Source organism: Microcaecilia unicolor, chromosome 3 (genome assembly GCF_901765095.1).
Source record: "Microcaecilia unicolor chromosome 3, aMicUni1.1, whole genome shotgun sequence".
NCBI classification, from domain to species: Eukaryota; Metazoa; Chordata; class Amphibia; order Gymnophiona; family Siphonopidae; genus Microcaecilia; species Microcaecilia unicolor.
Genome location: NC_044033.1, coordinates 90,819,753 through 90,847,040, shown reverse-complemented (window position 1 = coordinate 90,847,040; position 27,288 = coordinate 90,819,753). Strand labels below are relative to the sequence as shown.

At 47.2% G+C, this 27,288-nt stretch overlaps 1 protein-coding gene across 1 annotated transcript in view; it reads right to left on the bottom strand.

Moving 5' to 3' along the window:
• The window catches only part of XPO1 (exportin 1), a 543,231-nt gene extending 516,451 nt beyond the window's left edge, over positions 1–26,780 (bottom strand). Inside the window, 1 exon segment of the mRNA XM_030196174.1 lies at positions 26,345–26,780. The gene's annotated coding sequence lies outside the window, so the exon portion shown is untranslated.
• Between the last annotated feature and the right edge of the window lie 508 nt (positions 26,781–27,288).

Genomic DNA, 27,288 nt, shown 5'->3' with positions numbered 1-27,288 from the left:
ACAGAGAGGGTCAGATGACTTTTGGGCAAATTGATCACCCAGCCCAGAGTCTGAAGAACAGTTATAACTCTGGTCGTGGCGAGTCGGCTCTCGTCTGCTGAATCCGCCCTGATGAGCCAGTCGTCGAGATACGGTTGAACTCTGATACCCTCTCGCCTGAGAAAAGCAGCTACCACCACCATCACCTTGGAAAAGGTAAGGGGAGCTGTGGCTAGGCCGAAAGGCAAGGCTCAGAACTGGAAATGTTGGCCCAAAACCACAAACCGGAGAAACCGCTGCTGTGGAGGCCAAATAGGAATGTGCAAGTAAGCTGATCCCAGACAACATGATTTTACCAAAGGGAAATCGTGCCAAATGAATCTCATTGAGTTTTTTGATTGAGTGACAGGAGAATTGAATCAGGGACGAGCTATGGACGTAATCTACTTAGATTTCAGCAAAGCTTTTGACACGGTTCCCCACAGGAGGCTTTTAAATAAACTGGAGGGGCTGAAGATAGGACCTAAAGTGGTGAACTGGTTTGACGGACAGACGCCAGAGGGTGGTGGTGAAAGGAGTTAGCTCAGAGGAGGGAAAGGTGAGTAGTGGAGTGCCTCAAGAATCGGTGCTGGGGCCGATTCTGTTCAATATATTTGTGAGTGACCTTGCCAAAAGGTTAGAAGGTAAAGTTTGCCTATTTGCGGATGATACTAAGATCTGTAACAGAGTGGACACCCTGGAGGGAGTGGAAAACATGAAAAAGGATCTGAAGAAGCTAGAACAATGGTCTAAGGTCTAGCAATTAAAATTCAATACCAAACGTAATTCTGGGTATTCAGCAAAAATCGGTTTCAAATTACAAAATTAGCAAACTATAATAGAAACCTTAATTGAAATTTTAAAGTATTAAAAATGTTCTCATTTACTCATATTTACTTTTTGTAAAAAGCTCAATAAAATTATATAAATATTTATTTGTGAAAGGATCACGTGATGCACGGCTAGAGAGAAGGTATCGTCGTGCTGAGCTCCCGCCTTCCCCGCGCCGTTTTTTGAAATTCAATACCTTATTTCGCTGCATTAAAACGCGAAGAGAACAACAACGGCGATCCGAAACATCGGGGCATCGCGGTCTGTTAAAATAAAACTTAACAGAGGAGAGATGGCGGCTAAACCCCCCAAAAAAGAAAACATGCGGACCCGCACAGCAGATTCCAAGATGGCAGACGGAGAGGGAGACGGTCCGAGGCCTGTGAGCTCGGCGTGGGCCGCGGAGGTGGCAGCGGAAGTTTCTGCTATGCTGGGGGCGTCAGTAGACCACAAACTGCAAGCGATCAAAGAACAATTAGGAGGCATCGACGCGAAGCTGGAAAATATACAGTCAGAATTTTCTCAATATAAACAGCGATTATCTGATGTGGAGGATCAAGTGCAGCAGCATGAGACCACACAAAAAGACCTAGAGAGCAAGGTAGAACGGCTGGAGAGTAAGCTGGAAGATCTAGAAAATAGAGCTCGCAGAAGTAACATAAGAATGATTGGGTTGCCTGAAAAGATCAAAGACTCAGAATTAAGAGACTTTTTAGAAAACTGGCTACCAAAAATCTTATCTTTACAAATGTCTGCTGGGCCTTTAAGAATAGAACGTGCTCACCGGCTGGGACCTGGGAATTCGAAGGACCCCCGCCCAAGAATTGTTATTTTCAAAGTCCTGAATTTTGCCCATAAACAAGAAATTTTCCGGGCATTCAGAAAGGCTGGGAACATACAATATGAGAACCATACGATACGCTGCTTCCAGGATTTCTCGACTGGAGTCTCTTTACAGCGAAGAGCATTTCGTGGAGTGTGCCAACAATTGTTTGAAAAGAAAATTCAGTTTGCTTTACTTTATCCGGCCCGACTAAAAATATGGCATAATGGGAAACACTCGCTCTTTTCATCAGCGGTGGAAGCGTTAAAGTTTGTGCAGCGAGACCTGACCCCTGAGGATCCGGCCTGAAAGAACAAAAAAGAAAATATGGCTGATTTGAGTAAGATGAAGATTTGAAAAGCGGGGGATGGCGAGTTCACGCCGAGTAGGCGGGACACAACTTGGTAATTTTAGAGCCCAGAAAATATCTATCTTTTACTGACTATAAGGAAGATATATGGGGCATGATATGTTTACTGTTGTTATTTCAAAGGTTCTTTGTTTAAAGGGGCACGGAAAATTGAACTTGGAGGAAGAAAGATACGGTTTTATAATTGGGCCTTAACATCTGATACTGTAACTCCCTGATAAAGATTATAAAGGTTGGATGGATCTCTTTTCAGAGAGAGGTTATCACAGAGTAATTATGGATAACAATAAGGGGATAACCCCAATAATAATGGGTATAAGGATTATATAAAGAAACAAGGGGGAAGGACTGTAAAAGGTACTATACTAGATATTAAAGTTAGAAGGGGTGTTGGGGGAGGGGGGAGCTCACGTGATTTAAACCATGAGGGAATGGTTGAGTGCTTTTGGGGGGGAGGGGGTAGAGATAGGGGGGGGGGGAGGGTTAAAGAGGGAGGGAAGTATCTGACAGAATTTGGATTTCAGAGACAAAATTCAAAGGGACTGAAAGGGGAGGCCATACGGGCTGGGAGGGTTTCCCTTCTTTCGTTTAAATGTATAACTTTTTTCATGATGTTATTGAATTTCTGCTGTACTGGGATCACTTAAGATAGTTTCGTGGAATATTGGGGGAGTATCATCCCCGATAAAGCGAACAAAGGTGCTTCAGGTGCTGAAAAGACAACAAGTAGATATAGCCCTACTCCAGGAAACACATTTGTCCTCAAGGGAACACTTAAAATTTAAGACAGGATGGGTGGGATCTATGTTGGAAGCCCCAGCGGTGGGGAGGAAAGCTGGAGTCCTGATTCTTTTTCGAAAGGGTCTGCAGATAAAGGTCACCTCCACATTGAGAAGTTCGGAGGGCCGCTATATTCTGGCGGAGATAGAGATTGAGGGTCATATTCTAGTACTCTGTAATGTATATGCCCCAAATACATATGATAAAAAGTTTTTTCAGGGGCTGATCTCCAATTTGTCCAAATTTAAAGGGGGAAATATCATTCTGGGAGGTGATTTTAACTTAGTGGTCGACCCACGGCTGGATAGATCTGGTACTGGTGCCAGGGGTTCGGGAGGAGGTGCTCGAGCCTTGGCTTTGCTCTGTGATGCGTTGGACCTTGTGGATGTGTGGCGTGTTCTACACCCATCGGATCGAGATTACACTCATCTCTCCAGAGCTCATGCGTCCCAATCCCGAATAGATTATCTATTTGTTTCAACTCCCCTGTTTTCACAGATGGTTCAGGCTGAGATTGGTCCTTATGAGGTCTCAGATCATGCTATCATTTGGCTGAGATGGGGGAGGCCCGGGAAGGAGGGTGGAATGCGCCTTTGGAGATATCCCCTAGACCTAGTACATGATGACAAATTTCAGACATTTCTAGCAGAGAAGATAACAGATTATGAGTCCCATAATGGGATTCATAGACAGCAGCCGACCCTTTTTTGGGAAGCAGAAAAGGCTGTCCTGCGTGGAAACATCATTTCTTACTGTGCTAGAGCTCGAAAGATTAGAGATAAGGAGATCTTGAGGTTGGAAACACAGGTCCGTAAATATAGAAAAATGTATGGTAGGATTGCTACTGCGGAGAATAAGTCACTGCTTTTAAGTACACAGCAAGAGCTCAATGAATTGCTGCATCGGAGGGCGGTTAAATCCCAATTTTATTATAAATATAAACTATTCCAGTATAGCAATAAAGCAGGGAGGTTGTTGGCAACATGGTGCGAAGTAAAAGGGGAGCCTCTAAAATTTTACAATTGAAAGATTCAATGGGAGACTGTTGAGAACGGACCAAGATATAGCAGATCGATTTGGCCAATATTATGAGGCTTTATATACTAGGCCGGAAATGAAGGATTGAACGCTGATATGTTTTTAGAATCCATACCAGTTGCCCAGTTGTCCCCTTGCCAAATACAGCGACTAAATAGCCCACTCGAGGAAGGAGACCTTATGTTGGCGTTACAACAAAGTGCTTCTCACAAGACGCCAGGTCCAGATGGCTATCGAGTAGAGTTTTACAAACAGTTCTACGAGCATATCAAAAGACCACTTTTAGCTTTGTTCAATTTTATGGTAAAAGAGAAGACCATGCCTGACACAATGAAGAGAGCTCAGATTGTAGTTATCCCAAAAGAGGGAGGGGATAGGGCAGACCCTGGAGCGTATAGACCAATTTCCCTTCTCAATGTAGATGCCAAGTTATACGCTAAGATACTGGCGAACAGGCTGGCTCAGGTACTCCCGGACTTGGTGGAGGAAGCTCAGGTGGGGTTTGTGAAGGGGAGGACAGCGGTTAGGAATCTTCGCGTAGTCTTGGCCTCTTTGGAGACAGTGCAATATAAAAAGCTGGCTTCTCTGTTAATTAGTTTCGATGCAGAGAAAGCCTTTGACAGAGTGAGCTGGCCTTACCTATTCGAGACTCTGAAACACTACGGTATTCAAGGATCATTTTTAGATGCGATTCAGGTGCTATATTCGGAACCAATGGCTTATGTGTGGGTGAATGGGACCTGTTCTCGATTATTTCATATACTTAGAGGTACTAGGCAAGGATGTCCGCTCTCTCCTCTATTGTTTGTTTTATCTTTGGACCCCTTGGTTAGGGCGATACAAACTCATCCGGAGATCAAAGGAATCCAGATAGGGGCTTCGAGATTTCTATTGTCAGCCTTTGCAGATGACTTATTGGTGCACTTGACACAACCATCTCAATCTCTCCCGGCCCTGCTGGAGTTATTCCAAGAATTTGGAGATTATGCGGGATTTAAGCTCAACTATATGAAATCTCTAGCGTTGGCGTCCTCGGAAGATCAGAAGAAGGAATGGGGGCAGGATTTCCCACTTCGGTGGGCACGGGGATCATTTCGCTATTTGGGAATATGGTTGTCTATGACCTCAGCAGATCTCTATCGATTGAATGTGGATAGAATGCTGGGTGAGACAGAGACAAGACTGAAAAGTTGGGTGACTTTGCCTCTTACACTTTACGGACGCATTCAGTTGTTTCGAATGGTGGAATTTCCCAGATGGCTTTATTGCCTACGGATGCTACCAATCCTTATCAAACAAAGAGAACTCAAAATCTTGCATCGTTTGCTTAGACGATATTGCTGGGGGGGAAAAAAGCTAAACTACCGCTGCCTCTGTTAATGGGCAACTGGAAAGAGGGAGGCCTAGGTATGCCAGACTTAAGAAGATATAACAGGGCATGCTTATTGAGATACTTTGGTGACTGGTTCTTTGACCGTGAAGATTATACACCCCGGAGAATAGAGATTCAATTTTTTGCTCCTTGCCACTTTTATTTTTTACTACAGGCACCTAGGGTGCATATACCTGAGCATTTAAAAAATAGCCTGTTACTGACAGCTTTGAGATCTCTTTGGAAAGACCTGATGGGCGTTTGGGGTATATCGAAACATACATCAGACATGCTACCTATTTGTGGGAATTTATTGTTTAAACCAGGGATAGATAATGAAACATTTCGGGCTTGGGGACGCTTGGGCATTAGTCGTCTGGAACACTTGTTAAACAAGCAAGGGGAGTTATTAAGTTTAGGAGCATTGGGTATTGGTTATAGCATGAACAACATTTTTGCTTATAATCAAATTATGCATTATGTGAGGTCAGTAGACTTAAGGCGTTAAACATAGACATTGTCACCGAATCAGACAATTTTTAACAAGAAAAGATACAGAACGTCTCTCGGTCTCTACGTTATATAAGATCTTAGGAAAATTGCCACTTTTAAAGGACCGGGAGTCAATACAAATACGATGGGCCCGAGATTTAGCGAGACCAGGGTTGTCCTTGGATTTTAATATGTTAGTGTCTAGAATTCCGGAGATGACTGGCAATGCGGGCTTCCGTGAATGCCAATACAGAATTTTACATAGAGCATACCTTACAAAAGCTCAGATTTTTAGAATGGGAGGGGTGGAAGATCCACTATGTGAAAAATGTAGAAGATTACCTGGGTCATTGTTTCACTGTTTGTGGGAATGTTTTCGGGTACAACTTTTTTGGAGAGAGATCCTGCAGTATCTGTCCTTGATATTGGGCTCTGGAGTAGTGGTCTCCCCGATGGGTGTGTTGTTGGACAGGCATGAGGTGTTTGCATTACAGAGCATATCGGGGAAACATTTGATCCGTAGGGCCTGTTTGGTGGGCAAGAGGGTTATTACTTTGTCAATGGGTTGGAAGTGCTCTCCCGGACTTCTGGCACTGGAGAAACAGATTCCATGAATTAATGTTATATGAACGTCGAGGGGTGGGAGGTTCAAGTAGGAGGAGGAAGGCCTTTTTGGACATTTGGGGCCCATATATTCAGACACTGCACACTAGAGGTAGAAGTCTGGTGCTGAATTCCCTTTGATTTTACAGAAAGATACATTTCTGGAAGATATCTCAGGGTGGGTTAAGGGGGGGGCGGGAAGGTAGATGGGGAAAGTAGGACATAGATTGATGGGAATCTGAAAAATGGGAAGAGGAAGATGATATTTTAAAAATGATACGTTTCTCCTGCCCTGTGGGCGTTAACGTGTTGATGAACAACAACTTTGACAGATGATAGGAAGAAACGTGGAAAGCAATGAAACACAAGATTTGCATATACTGACTATGGAATGTTGATAGCATGCCATATTTATTTCCATTAGAAATCTGGTTGAACAATACATTGGTTGTGGTTCAATATACGCTAAAGGTTCATGTTAAACTTCCTTGATAATAACTCTGTACAGATTTTCTTTTTCAATATTGGATACAGTCAATAAACATACTATATAACAGAAGGGGAGGGAGGGGGATGGGGGGAGGGGGGAAAATAAACATAAAAATGTTGATGATAGACGTTTAAAATATTAATACAGATTTGAAATGTTGGCTAATCGGGTTTTAAAGATTGCTAGAATATTGTATCATTTATACATTCATCAATAAAAACATTATTAAACATAAATATTTATTTGTTGTGCTCAGTTTTTTTGGTGTATTGCTGTGGACTAAGGGGTAGATGCATCAAGCAAACGTAAAAAAAATCAGAAACGTAAAAACCTTTACCGAATCTGAAATAACGAAGCATGCTCCAAAAACACAGCCCCAAAAAGTTTGGTGCGGTATTGTAAAGAACGATGCACTAATCCCCGTTGGTAATCGGCTCGTAAAGCATGCGGAAAGCAGCCAAGCGTTATGCTGGCTGCTCTGCGCATGCCAGAAACGTAAGAAAAAAAAGAACACACAAACACGTGGCTCCCCACTTTCCCCTGCATGTCTCCACAAACATTAAAGGATCGGGAGGGGGCAAAGGCGCTCATCAGCAGCGTCCTGTATGGACGGCCTTGCCTTGCCCCCCCCCCCCGCCCCGAAGTCCCCGCTGCTCCGTTTGTGAAATAAAAGCTTTTAAAAATGAAACCTTTGCAGTTGCTGGGCTCCCCCTCCCTTCCTGTGTCTCTCTTCTTTAGTCGGCAATGCTCCGCCTCCTGCCCTCCTCCACCTCCGTGCCCCGCCCCCCTGATTTCGTCCCCGCCGCTCCCCCCCCCTCACCAGACCCCCCCTCCACCATAATGACTGACGTCAGAGGAGGGCGGACACAGGAAGAAAAAGGAGACATCGGAGGAGACAGAAGAGCTGAAGAATAGCTGATCCATCCTGTGCAGCGCCTTCAAACATAGGTGAGAGGCGCTGCACCGGCCATTATGGTGGAGGGGGGGTCCGGTGGGGGGGGGGGGGGAGCGGCGGGGACGAAATCGGGGGGGCGGGGCACGGAGGTGGAGGAGGGCAGGAGGCGGAGCATTGCCGACTAAAGAAGAGAGACACAGGAAGGGAGGGGGAGCCCAGCAACTGCAAAGGTTTCATTTTTAAAAGCTTTTATTTCACAAACGGAGCAGCGGGGAGCAGCGGGGACTTCGGGGGGGGGGGGGGGGGGGCAAGGCAAGGCCAGGCCGTCCATACAGGACGCTGCTGATGAGCGCCTTTGCCCCCTCCCAATCCTTTTTTAATTTAGTTTCCTTTTTTATTTTAGGCACAGGGAAGCAGGGAGCCACTTTTCTTTTAAAACATGCCAGCAATTTGGTTTTTCATCGTGCAGGGGGCAGTGGGGAGATGACAGCTCAGGCTTTAACGACAGGTCTGAGCTGACGTTAAATTTCTGGCGGTAAGTGAATCGTTGCTATCGTCGGTATGGTTAGTGCATTCCGAATTGTCTACATTTCAATGGTAGTTTCTCATTTGCATTCCAGTTTCGTTAGCTGCTACTGCCGTCGAAAAATAGGCTTTAGTGCATGGAAAGGATAGGAAATTCTTCCTTAAGGGCTCATTTAACGATGAAAAACGTTTAGTGCATCTGGGCCTAAAAGTCCAAGCTTTGCAGGGACACCACATTTACATCATAGCACATCCTACCTCCATCCTGATCATAATGCTTAATTGATGGACAATGTCCAAAAAAAAAAGGATGTTAAAAAACTGATGTTCAAAAAATTGAATAATAGCTACTTAGCTTAGGTAGAGATTGTGCAGAACCAAAGATCTTCTTCCTGCAAAGTTCTTGTCCACTGCAATACTTTTTTCAGAAAAATCACTCCGGAGTGATTTTTCTGAAAAAAGTATTGCAGTGGACAAGAACTTTGCAGGAAGAAGATCTTTGGTTCTGCACAATCTCTACCTAAGCTAAGTAGCTATTATTCAATTTTTTGAACATCAGTTTTTTAACATCCTTTTTTTTTTGGACATTGTCCATCAATTAAGCATTATGATCAGGATGGAGGTAGGATGTGCTATGATGTAAATGTGGTGTCCCTGCAAAGCTTGGACTTTTAGTCCACAGCAATACACCAAAAAAACTGAGCACAATAAATAAATATTTATATAATTTTATTGAGCTTTTTACAAAAAGTAATTATGTATACAATATGAGTAAATGAGAACATTTTTAATACTTTAAAATTTCAATTAAGGTTTCTATTATAGTTTGCTAATTAAAATTCAATGCCAAGAAATGCAAAGTGATGCACTTAGGGAATAGAAATCCACGGGAGACGTATGTATTAGGTGGTGAGAGTCTGATAGGTACGGACGGGGAGAGGGACCTTGGGGTGATAGTATCTGAGGATTTGAAGGCGACGAAACAGTGTGACAAGGCGGTGGCTGTATCTAGAAGGTTGTTGGGCTGTATAGAGAGAGGTGTGACCAGCAGAAGAAAGAGAGTGTTGATGCCCCTGTATAAGTCATTGGTGAGGCCCCATCTGGAGTATTGTGTTCAGTTTTGGAGGCCATATCTTGCGAAGGATGTAAAAAGAATCGAAGCAGTGCAAAGAAAAGCTACGAGAATGGTATGGGATTTGCGTAACAAGACTTATGAGGAGAGACTTGCTGACCTGAACATGTATACCCTGGAGGAAAGGAGAAACAGGGGTGATATGATATAGACGTTCAAATATTTGAAAGGTACTAATCCGCAAACGAACCTTTTCGGAGATACGAATGGCGGGTTAGAACGAGAGGGACATGAAATGAGATGAAGGGGGGCAGACAAGAAAAATGTCAGGAAGTATTTCTTCACGGAGAGAGTGGTGGATGCTTGGAATGCCCTCCCGCGGGAGGTGGTGGAGAGGAAAACGGTAACGGAATTCAAACATGCGTGGGATAAACATAAAGGAATCCTGTTCAGAAGGAAAGGATCCTCAGGAGTTTAACCGAGATTGGATAGCAGAGCCGGTAGTGGGAGGCGGGGCTGGAGATTGGGAGGCGGGGATAGTACGGTGCAGACTTATACAGTCTGTGCCAGAGCCAGTGGTGGGAGGCGGGACTGGAGGTTGGGAGGCAGGGGATAGTGCTGGGCAGACTTTATACGGTCTGTGCCAGAGCCGGTGGTTGGGGAGGCGGGGCTAGTGCTGGGCAGACTTATACTGTCTGTGCCAGAGCCGGTGGTTGGGAGGCGGGGCTAGTGCTGGGCAGACTTATACGGTCTGTGCCCTAAAGAGCACAGGTACAAATCAAAGTAGGGTATACACAAAAGTAGCACACATGAGTGTCTTGTTGGGCAGACTGGATGGACCGTGCAGATCTTTTTCTGCCGTCATCTACTATGTTACTATGTCCAGAGACGTGATAAACTCTCCTGGCTGTACCGCCGCAATGACGGAGCGCAGGGTTTCCATGCGAAAGTGTCACACTCTTAGGGCCTCGTTGACTCTTCCTAAGTCGAGGATCGGTCTGAAAGTCCCGCCTTTTCAAGGGACCACAAAGTAAATAGAGTAGAGACCGTAGCCGCGTTCGGCGGGAGGCACCGGAATCACCGCTCCGAGGTGCAGCAAGACTTGCAAGGTTTCCTCTACCGCCGCCCACTTGACGGCAGTGCCGCATCGGGACTCTATAAAAGCGTGTCACCGGGGCACCAAATTTCAATCAGTAGCCTTCTCTGATCAGGTCCAGGACCCGAAGACATCCTGGTCCACTCCTCAAGAGGGAAAGACGACCCCCTACTACAGGAATCGACAAGTGGACCGGCATCCCATCATTGTGGAGGACGCCCCTGAACTCCTGGCCGTTCGCCAGCAGCTGCGGAACGTTTGTCCGAGCAAAAGGAGTTCCTCTTTTGAAAATGGGCACGTTGAGAAACCCCAGCAGAGTGCCTCTGGCAATACCTGCGAGCTTCGCGGAAACATGGCCTGGAAAGGAGGGAAAAAACAGGGACTTCCTGGAAGAAGGCCTCGGCCTATCCTCAGGTAACCGTTGGAACTAGAGTCCCCTAGGTCTTTTAACAATCTTCTCCAATTCCTCTCCAAACAGCGGAAGGCTCCGAAAGGGTAACCTCACCAGCCTTTGCTTAGAGGCAATGTCAGCCACCCAATGCCGCAGCCAAAGAAGACGGCGAGCAGAAACCGCGCCAGACATCTGCTTAGCCGAAGCTCTGAGCAGATCATAAAGGGCATCAGCCAAAAACGACAGGGTAGACTCCATACGCGGGCCAACCTCAGAGAGGGAACCCGCACGATCCTCGGGCTAATCAACCGCCTGCTGTAACCAGGAAAGACAGGCCCGAGCTGCATAGGAACTGCAAATAGCCGCCCTTAAGGAAAGGCCTGAGATTTCAAAGGACCGCTTCAGCGCGGATTCTAGCCGCCGGTCCTGCATATCTTTCAAAGCGACCCCTCCCTCCACCGGGGAGAGTGGTCTTTTTAGTCACGGCCATGACCAATGCATCCACTATAGGCATCCCAAAAAGGCCAAGTGATCCTCACTCAGAGGGTAAAGCGACCCATAGCCCTGGCTACCTTCAAAGGCCCATTAGGGTCAGACCATTGAGCTGAAATAAGCTCTTGGATGGAGTCATGCACAGGAAAAGCCCAAGAAGGCTTCTTAGTACTAGCCATCCTAGGATTAACAGAGGAGGCATCGCCCTTGGCCGGATCTTCAAGAGACAGGGCCTGCAAGGCATCAGAAATGAGAGCTGGCAGCTCGTCGCGGTGGAAAATCTGCACTGCTTTAGGATCATCCAAGTCCTGTGGCAAACAGGCACCCTCATCTGGATCATTCGTCCATGAAGGCCTGCCAGACCCCTCAGACTCCCCACAGCGGGGAAGGGAGAGTTGCCATCCTCAGACGGGGAATTTACTCGTCTACGTTTAGCGTCAGTCCAACACTCGGGGAAAGAAGTAAACTCTGTAGCCAACACAGGCTATCAAAACCTGGAGGGAATCCAGTCCGTATCGTAGCGTCAGACGCCTCCGGCATCAGCTCTTTTTAACATAAAGGCCTTATCCTTTACCTCTCTACCCTCATCTCCCCTTACGTCCCTACCCGTAACCTCCGCTCTCAAGACAAATCACCTCCTTTCAGTACCCTTCTCCACACCGCCAACTCTAGGATCCGCCCTTTCTGCCTCGCCTCACCCCATGCTTGGAACAAAACTCCCTGAGCCCATACGCCAGGCCCCCTCTCTACCATCTTCAAATCATTGCTCAAAACCCATACCTCTTCAATGTCGCTCTTCGGCACCTAATCACAACACCTCTACTCAGGAAATCTAGACTACCCCAACTGACATTTCGTCTTTTAGATTGTAAGCTCTGCTGAGCAGGGTACCGTCCTTAGTCTTACTTTGCACAGCGCTGCGTAACCCTAGTAGCGCTCTAGAAATGTTAAATAGTAGTAGTAGTTATGCATCAGCAGCACAAATTCAGGGGAGCGGAAGGAGGAGAAACCTCACACTGGCCCTCCGCACCCGTAATATAGAAGTGGAGGGAAGGAGCTCCTCTAGAAGCCTCGGAACAGCGAGGGACGAGCCACGTGGCGCTTCCAAAATGGGCGCCCACTGCCAGTTCTATCGAGCGGGAAGAATCACCGCTCGCATGCCCGTACTAGCACGAGCGTCTAAGGATCAAAAGTCACACTGCTGACCTGTGATTACCATAGCGGGAGCAGCACTTAACTGCTTCAGCAGCCATCGCCCGACCTGGACGGAAATATAGAAATGGCGGCCTCGCACCAAAACTTACCCCGCACAGAACGCTGTCCGCAGGAACCTCCCCGGAGGAGCTGGGCACCACTCTCACTTCAGAAGACCGAGTCAACAAGCTCTGGTCAAGCTGCATTGAACCAGAATCTTTGGAGAAAGCCTCAGAAACAGCAACGCTGTATAAGCGCGCCCTTTTTTTTTTTTTCACTGTGAGGAAAGTTGGAGGCAGGCAGCAAACGAGGGACTCCGGGAGGAGGGGGGATGGGGTAAGGCAGGGACAGGGAACAAAACCAAGTATGCCTTCAAAGTGGGCACCACCAGCCACAACACCCCCACTCTACTGGCAAAGCACAGGAGCCACCCCAGACAGAGATCCAGGAGCTGATCAAGCGACGTCCACACCTGCTGGGAGATAGAGATATACTGAAGGAAGAAGGAGCTAGCCGTCCAGGGCCACTGTGTCTTTTCAGTGTTCTCATATCTCCACCTGCTGGTAGGCGGATACAACCCATCAGTTAACGGATTCATCTGCTGCTGATGACAAGGAATGTTCTGCTTTTGCATAGACTGTGGAAGCCATCAAATCAAACAGTGGAGGACCCCAGCATTCCAGAATGAGCTGAAAGACCTGTTGCCCCAGCTCCCACTCCCCCAGACTCAGGAGAGCGTGGCTAAGAAAGTCCACTTGCACGTTGTCCTTGCCCACCATATGGACTGCTGCGAGGGCATATGCTCAAGACACAAGCCTCCCGCAGAAGAGGTTTGACAAGTCCAGGCTGTCAAAAAATAAAAAAAGGCCCAGACCTGTCAAACCCAAGCCCCCTAACATAAGGGCTTGGAGATCCAGTGGACTCCCAGGCCCCTCACTCCCCCCCCCCCAGATACCCCTCCCCCACCAACCCAAACACTGAAAATGCTCCAGTCCTGTCACCCCCCAACACTGAAAATACTCTGGTGGTCCAGTGGAACCGCTAGCCGGGACACCCACCTGAACACCCTACCTCGAAGTTGAAAATACCCTGACGGTCCAGAGGGACCGCAAGCTATACACCTCCCACCCCCAGCGGTCTAACTCAAAGTTGGAGGAGGGAGGGAAAAGCTGGTACTCCCTCCCTCCTCTGCTGGTGCCACCTCAAAATGGTGGTGCCCTGCCCAGTGCAGCCTGAGATGTGCTGGGCAGGACTTATATGGAAGTTTATTTATTGCATTTGTATCCCATATTTTCCCACCATATGGCAGGTTCAATGTGGCTTACATATTGCTAAAAAGGCGGTTACAAAATGTAGGTTTGTAGAAGTCTAGTACATAACATAGAAGTACAATAAATGCTTAGGTTAGGGATAAAGCAAAGCCAGACAAACCAATTAGGATTTTTTTTCTATGACTGGTAGCTGTAGGGGAGCCCAGGGGGTGAGGGACATCCAAACAGGGTGAGCAGGCAAGGATGGGTGGGGTGGATAGGGTCCTGCACCCCTCAGGCAAGGTTCCGCAAGACCGAGCCAGAAGCCTCACCCAGTGGACATGAAGAACTGCAACTGGGGGCAGCTGAGCCAAGTTCTGTGCTTGACCAGGTCCAGTCTGGGGACTGAATAACCTGGAAGTGGCCGTTAGGTTCAACCAAGCTGTACAGCTGCGGCCAGTAAAAAAGGAAGCTAGGCCAGGAACAGGAGCACCAGACAGAATGACCTACCAAGGTAGAGAAAGTACTGAATCTTTCAGGGAGCACCATCAATGAGGTCACTGGTAAAACTCGTGGTTTTTTTTCTCTATTTCCATCTGCTGGTAGGAGGGGATAATAACCCACTTTTGCAGAACAGTGGAGCTCACGCTAAGGAAATTTACACTAGTGCTGCGGCCCACTCAGGATGCCTCCTCATGGATATGTTCGACAGTCACCTGCTTAAGTTCCCTTCTCCCTTGGCAGTGATCGACCATAGCAAAAAACCCTCCCACTTCCACCCCAACATCCACAGCTGACAGTTTGCTAAAAATGAACTGTGTACCCTCTACCAAGAGAAGGTCAGTCTTGTAAGTTACAGAGGCCGAGAACCTTCTGCAATCTCAGTGGTCCAAAAAGCAATGACGGATGGAAGGAGGGAAGGAAATCCCAGACTCCTCAGAGATCTCCTCTTAAATTTTTTTTTAATACAAATTAGAGCAGTACTTTAAGAGTCAATCAGAAGAGGAAACAGGTCTCAGATGCAGACATCTCACCTTGCTAGAATGAACCTCGACCAGCCTCCAAGAGCTGTACTCTCTGGCAGGGAAAAGCTCCAAGCAGAACTTCAACTCAACTTTGTTCATGGGAGGAGAGAACCGACCTTTACATCCACAGCTGCTCTGGCTGAGAGGACAGAGTTGACCAAGTGCCTAACTGTAAAGAGAGCTGCAGGAAGAAAGAAGGTAAGATAGCTACCATTCCCGCACTTTTACACAGAAACGTAGGACAGCACTCCCAATTGTGAGGTTTCTCTTGCCAAGAAGGGGCACACTGTTAGAGACCAAGAGAAAAATTCAGAGCCCAGGAAAAAAAATACAAAAACTGTAAAATAGAAAGCACAACCATTCAGATTGCATATGGTGCACCGAGCCAACAGCCATGAGATGCCTCAGAATAAAAACACCCACAATTAGGGGACTATAAGGCAATTCAGCCTGTGAACAGGCATGAAAAATAAGGAACAGCCATACTAAGAGGCCAAACTTGCATCTCTGTCTAGATATCCGTTAAAGCAAAACAGATCACTCATTATCCGAGGTGGCACTCGTTAATACTACCTCTTTGGCACAGTTTCAGTTCAGCACAGCTCATGTAAATGAAATATCTGAGTAGACAGCATCACACTTGTCATCCTGCTTCCACTCTTGGCCAGAGTCAACCCCTCAGTTTGATAAAGCTGTGCCCAAAACTCAGCCATTTCCGTTTTACTCACAGCAGCGCCTCAAAACCCAGGAAAAAAAAATATCCCAAACAGGGAGTTAAGGAAGGGACCTAGACTCCACCAAGTATTCCCTACTATACTCTACTATAATCATCAAGAGATGGTTCAGGAGTCTGTCTATCCAAATCAACCCAGAAGCTGCATGGTGTGTCAGCTGGAGACAGAAATACTAATGGACTCATGCTGTACAGTGCCCTTTCAGGGAAAAGCACACAGGGTCCCCCCTCCCCAAACTTCTTTTTCTCCATTCGCTAATCAAGGAAAACAACCCACAGGTTCAGGACTAATCTTGTAATGATGCCAAGGAAAGGGGAATCCTGCATATTTGATTAATAACATTTTATATATCACCCAAAGATAGTGATTGTATTGCATTGAGGGTAATCTGCAGAATGTTGTAGAATTCTAAAATAGCTCAAAAAGGAGTACTTTGGGATGTGCACACGCATCCTAAGGTAACATTGCAATCTGCATGCACTAATCATGGGCTAAAAAAAAAAAACAACTCATTTTTGAGGGGGCTTGGCAGGGGCAGAGGATGGGCGTTCCTGCACTAACCAGTTTGTGTATCTACATTACCGAGTGCTGACTGGTTATGAAACAGAAAACACAGGAGTCCTTACTGCCTACAAAATAGGTGGCGGTAGGTGCTCTGGCGGTAATTTTTAAAAATAGCCACACGCTAATGGCAACATTAGCACCTGGCCTTTAATGCAAAAAATAAAAATAAAAAAAGACGGGGGGGGGGGGGAGGGAAGTTACAGCCACAGTAAAAATGGCCTTAGCCTATGAGAAAGACCCTTTTTTTTTTTTTTTTTACCACAGTTTAGTAAAAGGCCCCTTTGTGTATCATTTATTTTTCTTCAAAGAATTCCTAGAAACCTGGAAACAGCACTTCACATCCAAATATGAAATGAGTGAAATATTTTACCAAATTACCAATACATATGCAGGATAGCCAAATGGACAGTAGCCAAGACTGAAGCCTTGACAATTTAAACTTTTACTAAATTACTGTCAGCAGATATCCAATCTATGAACATATATTTGTCTGTAAAAAATATTATATATTGAATAATAAAAAATTAGGGCTTCAATATTTAAACATTTCAATCAAAATAATAAGGTAAAATTATGTATCATACCTGATAATTTTCTTTCCATTAATCATAGCTGATCAATCCATAGACTGGTGGGTTGTGTCCATCTACCAGCAGGTGGAGATAGAGAGCAAACTTTTGCCTCCCTATATGTGGTCATGTGCTGCCGGAAACTCCTCAGTATGTCGATATCAAAGCTCCATCCGCAGGACTCAGCACTTAGAGAATTACACCCACAAAGGGACACTCTGCCCAGCTCACCACTGCCGAAACGGGGGAGGGGAATTAACCCAGCTCATCCCCACACAAGTGGGGGAGGGGAATCCGTCCAGCTCATCCCCGCGGAGCGGGGGAGGGACACCACACCCGCCGATGCGGGGGGATCTGGCTTATCCTGCAACTGCAACCGCGGGAGGAGCTGACTGACCCAAACACCGCCGAAGCGGAAGGGGTACAAAGCTGCCTACAGCCGCACGAAGCGGGGAGGGAGTGCCGGCAGAATTTATGTCTCAATCCAGCCCCGTAAAACGGAGGGGAGAGGAATGCAGCAGCTCACTGTAACACAAACTCGTCTCAACTCTTGAAGAATCCAATTGAAAAAACTTGAACACGAAGTCTTCCTGAACAGGAACTGAAGACTAAACTTGAATCTGAAATGCAACCAGAATATAAACAGTACAGATATCTGGGAGGGGCTATGGATTGATCAGCTATGATTAATGGAAAGAAAATTATCAGGTATGATACATAATTTTACCTTCCATATCATCAAGCTGATCAATCCATAGACTGGTGGGAAGTACCGAAGCAGTACTCACCCAGGGCGGGACATTGAAATCCCTGACCGCAACACTGAAGCACTCCAAACCGGGCCTCCGCCCGAACAGCCACAGTCAAGCGGTAATGCCTGGAGAAGGTATGGGCCGATGCCCAAGTTGCCGCCTTGCATATCTCTTTCAAGGAGACGGACCCGGCCTCTGCCATTGAGGCCGCCAGAGCTCTAGTGGAGTGAGCCTTCAGCTGGATAGGCGGCACCTTCCCCGCGGCCACATAAGCCGCTGCAATGGCTTCCTTGACCCATCTTGCCACTGTAGGCTTAGAAGCCTGCAGACCCTTACGAGGACCTGTAAACAGGACAAACAGATGATCCGATTTCCGGAAATCATTGGTCACTTCCAAGTATCTGATGATGACTCGTCTCACATCCAGAAATTTGAGAGCAGAGTATTCCTCTGGGTAGTCCGCCCTACGAAAGGAAGGGAGACAGAGCTGCTGATTCACATGGAAGCGAGAAACAATCTTGGGCAGGAAGGAAGGCACTGTGCGAATAGTCACTCCTGCCTCAGTGAACTGCAGAAAAGGCTCTCGACATGAGAGTGCCTGGAGCTCGGAAACCCTTCTGGCTGAAGTGATAGCCACCAAAAAGACTGCTTTCAACGTCAGGTCTTTCAGAGATGCCCTAGACAAGGGTTCAAAAGGCGGCTTCTGCAAGGCTCTTAGCACCAGGTTGAGATTCCACGCAGGCACCACTGAGTGCAGAGGAGGGCGCAGGTGATTAACTCCCTTGAGAAAGCGCACCACATCTGGCTGCGAAGTCAGGGAAGCACCCTTCAGGCGGCCCCTGAAGCAAGCCAGAGCCGCTACCTGGACTTTAAGGGAACTGAGCGACAGGCCTTTCTCCAGACCTTCTTGCAGGAACGCTAACACTGAAGAAATTGGAGCAGTGAAGGGAGAAAGTGAGCCTGCTTCACACCACGCTGCAAAGGTACGCCAAACCCTGGCGTAAGCAGTAGAAGTAGAGCGCTTCCTCGCTCTCAGCATAGTGGCGATGACCTTGTCTGAGAAGCCCTTCTTTCTCAGACGCTGCCGCTCAATAGCCAGGCCGTAAGACCAAAGGGGGAGGGATCCTCCATCACCACGGGACCCTGATGTAACAGGCCCTGCTCTACTGGCAGCCGCAGAGGAACGTCGACTGAGAGCCTGATCAGGTCTGCATACCAGGGACGTCTGGGCCAGTCCGGACCCACCAGGATTATCCGGCCCGGATGCTTTGCCACCCGGTCTAGCACCCTGCCCAACATGGGCCAGGGCGGGAACACATAGAGAAGCTCTTGTGTCGGCCACTGTTGGAGAAGAGCATCTACTCCCAGGGATCGAGGGTCCCGTCCTCTGCTGAAAAAGCGCGGCACTTGGCAATTGGCCGATGACGCCATCAGATCTAGGCTCGGCTGGCCCCAGCGTTTCGTGATATCCAAGAACGCCCGAGCAGATAGCTGCCACTCTCCGGGCTCCAAGGTATGGCGACTGAGAAAGTCCGCCTTGACATTCATGACTCCGGCAATGTGAGCCGCTGACAGCTGTTCCAGGTTCGCTTCCGCCCACTGGCATAGATTCATGGCCTCCTTGGCTAGAGGGGCGCTCTTGGTACCTCCCTGGCGGTTGACATAGGCCACAGCCGTGGCATTGTCCGACAGGACCCGTACTGGCTTCAACGCCAGTACCGGGATGAACTCCAAAAGCACCAACCGAATGGCTCTGAGTTCCAGGAGGTTGATAGACCACTTTGCCTCTGCAGGAGACCAGAGCCCCTGCGCTGTCCTTCCCAAGCAGTGGGCTCCCCAGCCCGACAAAGAGGCGTCCGTCGTGACGACCATCCACTCCGGGGTCACGAGAGGCATCCCTGCAGACAACTTGTCTATCTGCAACCACCAGCTCAGCGCTTTGCGCACTGCTGGGTCCAAGGGAAGGCGCACAGCATAATCCTCCGACACCGGAGTCCAGCGCTGCAGCAGAGAGTGTTGTAGTGGTCTCATATGAGCCCTGGCCCAGGGCACTACTTCCATCGTGGCCGTCATATAGCCCAACAGCTGCACATAGTCCCAAGCCCGAAGCGGAGAGGCTACTAGGAACTGGTCCACCTGAGCCTGAAGTTTGACAATCCGATTGTCTGGCAGGAACACTCTGCCCACTTGGGTGTCAAATCGAACTCCCAGATACTCCAGGGACTGAGTCGGGCGCAGCTGGCTTTTCTCCCAGTTGATGATCCATCCCAGGGAGCTCAAAAGAGCAACCACCCGGACCACAGCCTTGCCACACTCTGCATAAAAGGGGGCTCGGATCAACCAGTCGTCCAGATAAGGATGGACTTGTACTCCTTCCTTTCTCAGGAAGGCCGCAATGACCACCATTACTTTGAAGAAGGTCCGCGGAGCAGTAGCCAACCCGAACGGGAGGGCTCTGAACTGGAAGTGTCGTCCCAGTACTGCAAAACGCAGGAAGCGTTGATGAGGAGGCCAGATGGGAATATGCAGGTACGCTTCCTTGATGTCCAAGGATGCTAGGTACTCCCCTGCCTTCACTGCCGCTATAACAGAGCGGAGAGTCTCCATGCGAAAGTGCCGAACTTTCAAGGCCCGATTGACCCCTTTGAGGTCGAGGATAGGCCGTACAGAACCTCCTTTCTTTGGCACCACAAAGTAAATGGAGTAACGTCCCTTGCCAAGCTGATTTTCTGGCACCGGAACGACCGCCCCCAGGCGGATCAGATTTTCCAAGGTCTGCTGCACTGCCACAGCTTTGACCGGAGACTTGCAGGGAAAGAGTACAAACCCGTCTCTTAAGGGTCGGCAGAACTCTAGCTTGTAGCCGTCTCTGATGACTTCCAGCACCCAAGCGTCTGAAGTTACTCTGGTCCACTCGCCCAGAAACGAGGACAGGCGTCCTCCAATCTGCACTGGGCCATGGACCAAGACCCCGTCATTGGGTACGAGACCCTGGGGGAGGACCGGAGGGCGTACCTCCGGGACGGCGGTCTCTGCGAAAGGAATGCTGCTTGGGGGAGAAGTTCCTCTTGAAGGAAGAGGAGGCAGAGGAGCCCGACTTGCCCGGGCGGTACCGACGGGCTTCCTGAAACCGTCCTCTGGAGATACCGGGGCGAGCACTAGCCCGAGCCCTGACCTCTGGTAACCTCTTGCCCTTAGACGTGCCGAGATCGGTCACAATTTTGTCCAGCTCGACCCCAAAGAGCAGCTTGCCTTTAAAAGGCAACTTAGCCAGGCGGGACTTAGAGGCGTGGTCCGCAGACCAATGCTTCAGCCATAGCCACCGCCGCGCAGAGACTGTCTGAGCCATACCTTTAGCTGAGGCTCTCAAGACATCATACAGTAAGTCTGCCAAATAAGCCAAGCCCGATTCCAGGGCCGGCCAATCAGCCCTCAAGGAAGGATCTGAGGGGGAAGCCCACTGTACAATCGTCAGGCACGCCCTGGCCACATAGGAGCCGCAAACTGAGGCCTGCAAACTTAAAGCAGCCGCCTCGAAGGACGACCTTAAGGCCGCCTCCAATCTTCTATCTTGGGCGTCCTTTAGGGCCGTGCCACCTTCCACCGGCAACGCCGTTTTCTTAGTCACCGCAGTGATTAAAGAATCCACGGTAGGCCAAATAAAGGCCTCACGTTCACTTTCAGGCAAAGGATAGAGGCGGGACATAGCCCTAGCCACTTTGAGGCTCGCTTCCGGGACATCCCACTGAGCCGAAATTAAGGTGTGCATGGCATCATGCACCTGGAAGGTTCTAGGCGGGCGCTTCGTCCCCAGCATAATGGCAGAGCCAACAGGGGCTGAGGGAGAGACGTCCTCCGGAGAGGAAATCTTCAAAATGCCCATGGCCTGCATTAACAGGTTGGGCAAATCCTCTGAGCGAAAGATCTGCGCTGCAGAGGGGTCATCCGCTCCATCCGAGCGGGAATCCGTCTCCTCCAAGGAATCCCCAAAGGACCGTTGGGAGAACTCAGATACGCTGCCCTCATCTACATCCGAGGAGACAAAGTCCTCTAAGGCCTGGGAATCCACCCGAGGGCGTTTATTTCCGGAGGCCTCAATCCCTTTATCGGACAAGGGAGCAGGGGCAGCGTTTTGCATAAGAAAAGCCTGATGCAGCAGCAAAACAAACTCGGGGGAGAAACCCCCCAGACTGTGCACTTCAGCAGCCTGGGCCACAGCCCTAGACGCACCCTCAACCGGCGCTCGCAAGAGCGGGGGAGAAACATGCTGCGCATCCAAGATGGCGTCCGGCGCGACACTCCGAGAAGGAGCCGCGCGGGAAGAACGGCGCTTAATTTTAGCCGCCTTTTTGCCGTCGCCCAAATCAAGGGCGGCCAAGGCATTAACGTCTCCCAGCTCAAGGGCGGTCCAAGAAGAAGCCGTCCGAGCAGAGTGGCCGGCCAAGATGGCGGAGGCGAGCAGCGGGGGATGGGCGTTTATGGCGGGAAAAACCGCCGCGCCAGAGGGAGAACCGGGACACTGACCGGCCTCCGAACTGACCCCCAAGAAGGGCGAATCAGACTTTAAGACCCCCGCATCCCCGCTAGGAGCGTACACGCGGTCCGGGGAGCGATTCTTCGCGCCCTCGCCCTCCGACGCCATAGGCCACGTGGAGATCGATCGGGGAACCCCCTGCCCGCTATAAAAAGGTAAAAATTACCTGCTTCTTGCTCCGAGCTGTAACGACCTGGTGTCCCAGTGAGTAGCTGCAATAAACGTTTAAATAAACGTCGAAAATAAACGTCTTTAAAGGACGTCAAAATTTTTTTTTTTTTTTTTCTAAACGGAGCCAGCGGGAGGGGGGAGAAAAGGAGGGACCTGGCGCCACCAGGTTTGCACTTGCTCAAGAAGAGCCCTCAACCCCAGGCACGCAACAAAACCTAAAAATTAGGCTTGGAGGCCTAGCCAGAGCTGCTGCTGTATGTGACCACTACCTGCTGAGATAGAGAACATACAGGAGGAGTTTCCGGCAGCACATGACCACATATAGGGAGGCAAAAGTTTGCTCTCTATCTCCACCTGCTGGTAGATGGACACAACCCACCAGTCTATGGATTGATCAGCTTGATGATATGGAATTACTAAATACTTGAGTACAAGTTCTCTATGTATACACAAGTGTGTGGGGGGGGGGGGGAGACACTAACAGCAATTTCCCAGAGAACATTTATTTAGCCTTATGGAAGCAATATCAGAAAAATTAAGTGACAGTAGACAAAATCCCTGTGCAAGTTTGCCACTAAACTTACAGTCCAGAACCACTTACATTAAGTTTATTGTCATCAATCAGTTGTCTGATCTTGAGAAAGACAATGCTAAGAGTAGGAAAGTTAAAATGGTATAAAGCATGCTCTAATCCAAAGTTCAAGTCTGTAAGAGTTTTATTAAGACCTTGAGACCCAATTCTTATCTGCCATACAAAAGGATCCCCTGGTTCTTGGGCCAATAGAATGCATAATCAATAGAGTACATAAATCATTTCTATGCAGGATACTACATGGAAGATGTAAAACGTTTTGACTTCAAAACTATACAAAAACTGCTATAGTACCTCACTTGGATATAACATCAGAACAGCTCTAGTTCCAACAATCTATACACCAAGCAATTTAATTTTCCTAACATAATAAAAACAAAGGGTTTGTTAAGAATTGGAAACTTTTTCATTTCCATTTTAAGCCTCCAAATCACAAGTCTTTTTCCCATCTTATTTTACCAACTTATTAAACTGTTTACAAGCATTCTCACTGAACAGAATGCAGAGACATCTAATTGACACTTCCACTCCCCACTTAAAACAGTGTTGCCCTAATTCAAAACACTAAAGAAAAAGGAAAGACAGCCCTTAGTGCATATTGGTGTGGTGTCCCTTTTAAGAGCCATGATTTTCCATTATTTTCATGACACTGCCGATTCCCGTGTGCTGCAGAAAAAAAAAAACTTTCTACAGAATAGATAATACAACTGGAATTTCATTCATAAATTGAACTTCAATTTCTTTTCTGGATTTCAAAAAATTTGGGAGTCACTAACAGTTTTTCCGCTGTTATTAGAAGGACCACCAAATTTTGCACTGTGGTTCCACACGTTCACAGCTTTCTTTCTAAATTTTTACCCTTGTAGATTACTCTAAATGGGAACAAAGGCAGAAAATATTCGTGAGAAATTCAGCAAAGCAAAATGTTGCATTCATGCATGTTTCAAGATTCCAGGCTTTCCATTCATCAGTAAAATGTTCTTACATAAGCCAACTCTTTCAGAAACTGGTCCAAGCTAGATCATTAACAAAAATATACCAGTGGCAAACAATCTGGATGTATATAGACACACTGTCCCAGATGTAACTATACATTTATTGGTTTGGGTGCAATTATGATGGGTTGCACCCCTCAATTTAGCACAAATATTTATTTGTAACATTTGTATCCCACATTTTTCCACCTATTTGCAGGTTCAATGTGGCTTACGTAGTACCGTAAAGGCGTTCGCCAATTCCAGTATAAACAGTTACACGGTGATGTTATGGTAGAATAAGGTTCATGTGGAACAAACATGGAATTATATAGAGGAAGAGTTATGTCCATTATTGGTTTCGTAGTGTTGCAGGGTTCAGGTATTTAAGTAGGGTCGATAGGGTATGTCTTTTTGAACAGGTTAAGTTTTTAGTGATTTCCGGAAGTTTAGGTGGTTATACGTTGTTTTCACGGCTTTTGGTAGTGCGTTCCATTTAATGAACATTTTTCACATTGTGAAAAACAGACCAACTAAAAACAAGACTTGTTAATAACATGACTATAAAGAAACAACTAGGTTCCCTTTTGACCTAAAAGCAAAATTGTTTGACACAAGTCTTCTTTTCTTAAGTACAAATCCTTTTTACAAAGAAGACTCCCTCTGGGATGAAAGCACCACTAATTACTTAATAGACATTTCAATTTGTGCAATGTGTTTGACATAAGAACTTTGTGTTTATTTTGATGTATTTGGCCCAAGCATATTTATGAGATGGCATCTGCAGCTCCCACCATGAGTTTCTCATAAAAAATAGTAAGGGGTTTCCACTCACTGTATGCAGCACTGTGGACCTTTGAGTCACATAGTTAAATGTTTCTTCGTCAAGGTTACTATAGGAATACAAGATTCATCAGAATTCTGTGCACTTGACATTTCTTTCGCATTGCTACATTGCTAAAGAAGTTAAGACATGAATAATTAACATATCCAGTATGAATATTCCTTCTCAAACCTATATACATATGTACCAAAATCCCTTTTCTCACCAGTGGTTTCAATTCACACACTTGCTATGCGCAGCTCAAGAACAAATGTTTCTAATCCTTCTGACTACACGTGACAGAACTACAACTTGTTTGCTGCGGGCAAGTCTAATACTATACGAAGGCATGCTGCCACTCCCAATTTTATCTTCAGATTACCTATAGGCCAGAACCGAAGTACACAAATGGCGGCTATCCCGTCAGTACCAACTACATTAAACTGATTTGGACCCCAAGCTATTCCTAAGAACATCAGATAGCAGCCTACAAATAAGAAACACGGGTGCTACAAAAAATAAATACGGCTCCAACAGCAAAGGTCTAACCCGCAGATTAACCAATTAACAAAAAAAAAAAAATCGAAAATTACGGGAAATGTGTTAAATATATTCAACTATCTCGAAATATACTAAGCTATATGAACTAGAAAACTTGTCAGTCAAGAGCTGCTTCACAGGAAAAAAAACTCAAAAGATGAGCTGACCTTTCAGAAAACTGTCTTATGCCAAAAATATAAAATATCTAATTTTAATAATGACATTCACTAACTTCACCACCACCACATACTTTCACATCAACACACTTAACTATCAAACTCTCAAGCTCAAGGGCTAAAAAATATTTTACATAAGCCCCCCCCCCCTACTGAATTCAGAGACGTATCTTACGCTTAAAGTGGTATAACGCTACGAATGAAACACGTGATGTATACATACACAATGCGTCCCTTCAAAATTTATACCCATACTAAAAGTGAGTGAATTCAGTAACCTGTACTACCAGAATCCTAACGGAATTTTATTGGGAATACCACCTCGGAGAGCACTAAAACTTGCACAGCCGCCTAACCCTTCTCATGAATGAGTGAATGTTCTATCCAACACCAACGGGCGGGCTTTTAAGCCCAAATGCCTACAAAAAATTATCAAGAGCTCATGTTTAAAAACCATAAACTTCCACGTGCCACACGGGTAGGGGGCGTGACAAGACTTTGGTAGAACTAACCAAACCCTATACCCCTCTCTAGGTGCTCGCAAACGCAACCACCACCAGAGTACCTCCCCCTTTCGTTGCTTTCCAGCATCACACGTGATCGGTACGGACCTTTCAATGCTCCTATACGCCAAATATTTCTGGAAATTTCCACTGCTAATAAACTCGCTAAAGAGAGGGGGTTGGGGGGAGCCATGTGTGGAGAAAAAGAAGAGGAAAGACCTTCGCAGCACTAAACAGTCCCTATTTCTGTATGTTGTCCTCTCTCCCACCGTAAGGGTGCTACGACGGAAAAATAGGTGGTGGGACAGAAAGGGCCGACATTCGGGGCTGGAGAACAATGATGGGGGCGCTGGTGCCTCCCCCACGTTTATTGGCATTATTGGTATCACCTGCTTCATTCAATAGGAGGCTGAGAGAGAGTAGAGCCTAACACAGAAGGCCTCAACTCACTCTCATACATAGAACCCAGGCCTTTTCTCTCCACCTTCACATTATTTTCTAAAATAATAATCCTTCTATCCGCTACACACACACCCCACCACCACCTCTCGCACGGGAACATTCCATTTATTTACTTACCGAAATAGAATAACTGTCTTGTCCTTAGGATTTAATAGTTTTCGAGCACAAAAAAAAGATTTAAAAAAATTCTTACCAGTAGAATGTTATTTTATTGTTATTTTGAAATTATGCAAACTTTAAATCGAGGGTTTAGGATGTTTTTCTTCGCCTCTACAAATTTGGGCGCAGGCGCTATAAACAAAACGTAAAATAAGGGCCAAATACGATTAACCAATGTGACTCCGGCTGGTCAGCTACAGGCAGGATAAAGTCCAACCTAAGATCCTTTCAGTAGCAACCGAGGGTAACCAAGCTCAACGCCCTCGCCGTTCCAGTAGTACTAATTTCACATCAGTCGATCGTCCTTGGGCATTTTATGGGTTAAACTTTCCTTGGCCGTGAATTTTCCACCAAATTACAAGCAGCGCAGCGGTTTGGGAGACTGAAAGAAACGCTTCTTCTCCTCTAGTGCAACAAACTCATAACCGGTTGAAACCGGTTCAGACTGGGAGATTCCATCTCGGTTTAGTTTTCAGCCCATGGCGCCGCGGAGCGTTTGGACTTGGGCCTCACCCATTCTTGCCTTCCATTGGATAGCGAGCTGTGCGCGACGCTCCCGGTCAGCCTCCTATTGGTTGCGGCTGCTGCCTGTTTTTTTTCAAGCCTTTCACGCGCCTACGTTACGGCATTGCCTCTCTCCAGCGGCGATTTGCACTCAGAAGGTTGGAAAGAGCCGCCCAGAGTGTTAGCGGATTGGTTCAATTCGCTTTTACGTCCAATGTGATTCTGCAGTGCACACCTTAGAAATAAGGAAGGCTAAACGGAGGTTAAGGCAAAGTTTTTTTTCTCAATAATGGTTACAAACGAGGGAAGGGGTTGGAGTCTTATGGTCAGTTTTTAGGCTTGAGGTGAAGGCGTAAGTGAGGTGAGGTGATCGCAAAACTCGCATTTATAAATGGTAGCATTCGAAAAACACCAGTGGGACGGGTGAGTTGCCCTTGGTCGCTGCTGTTGTACAGTCTTATTTTTCTTTCTCTC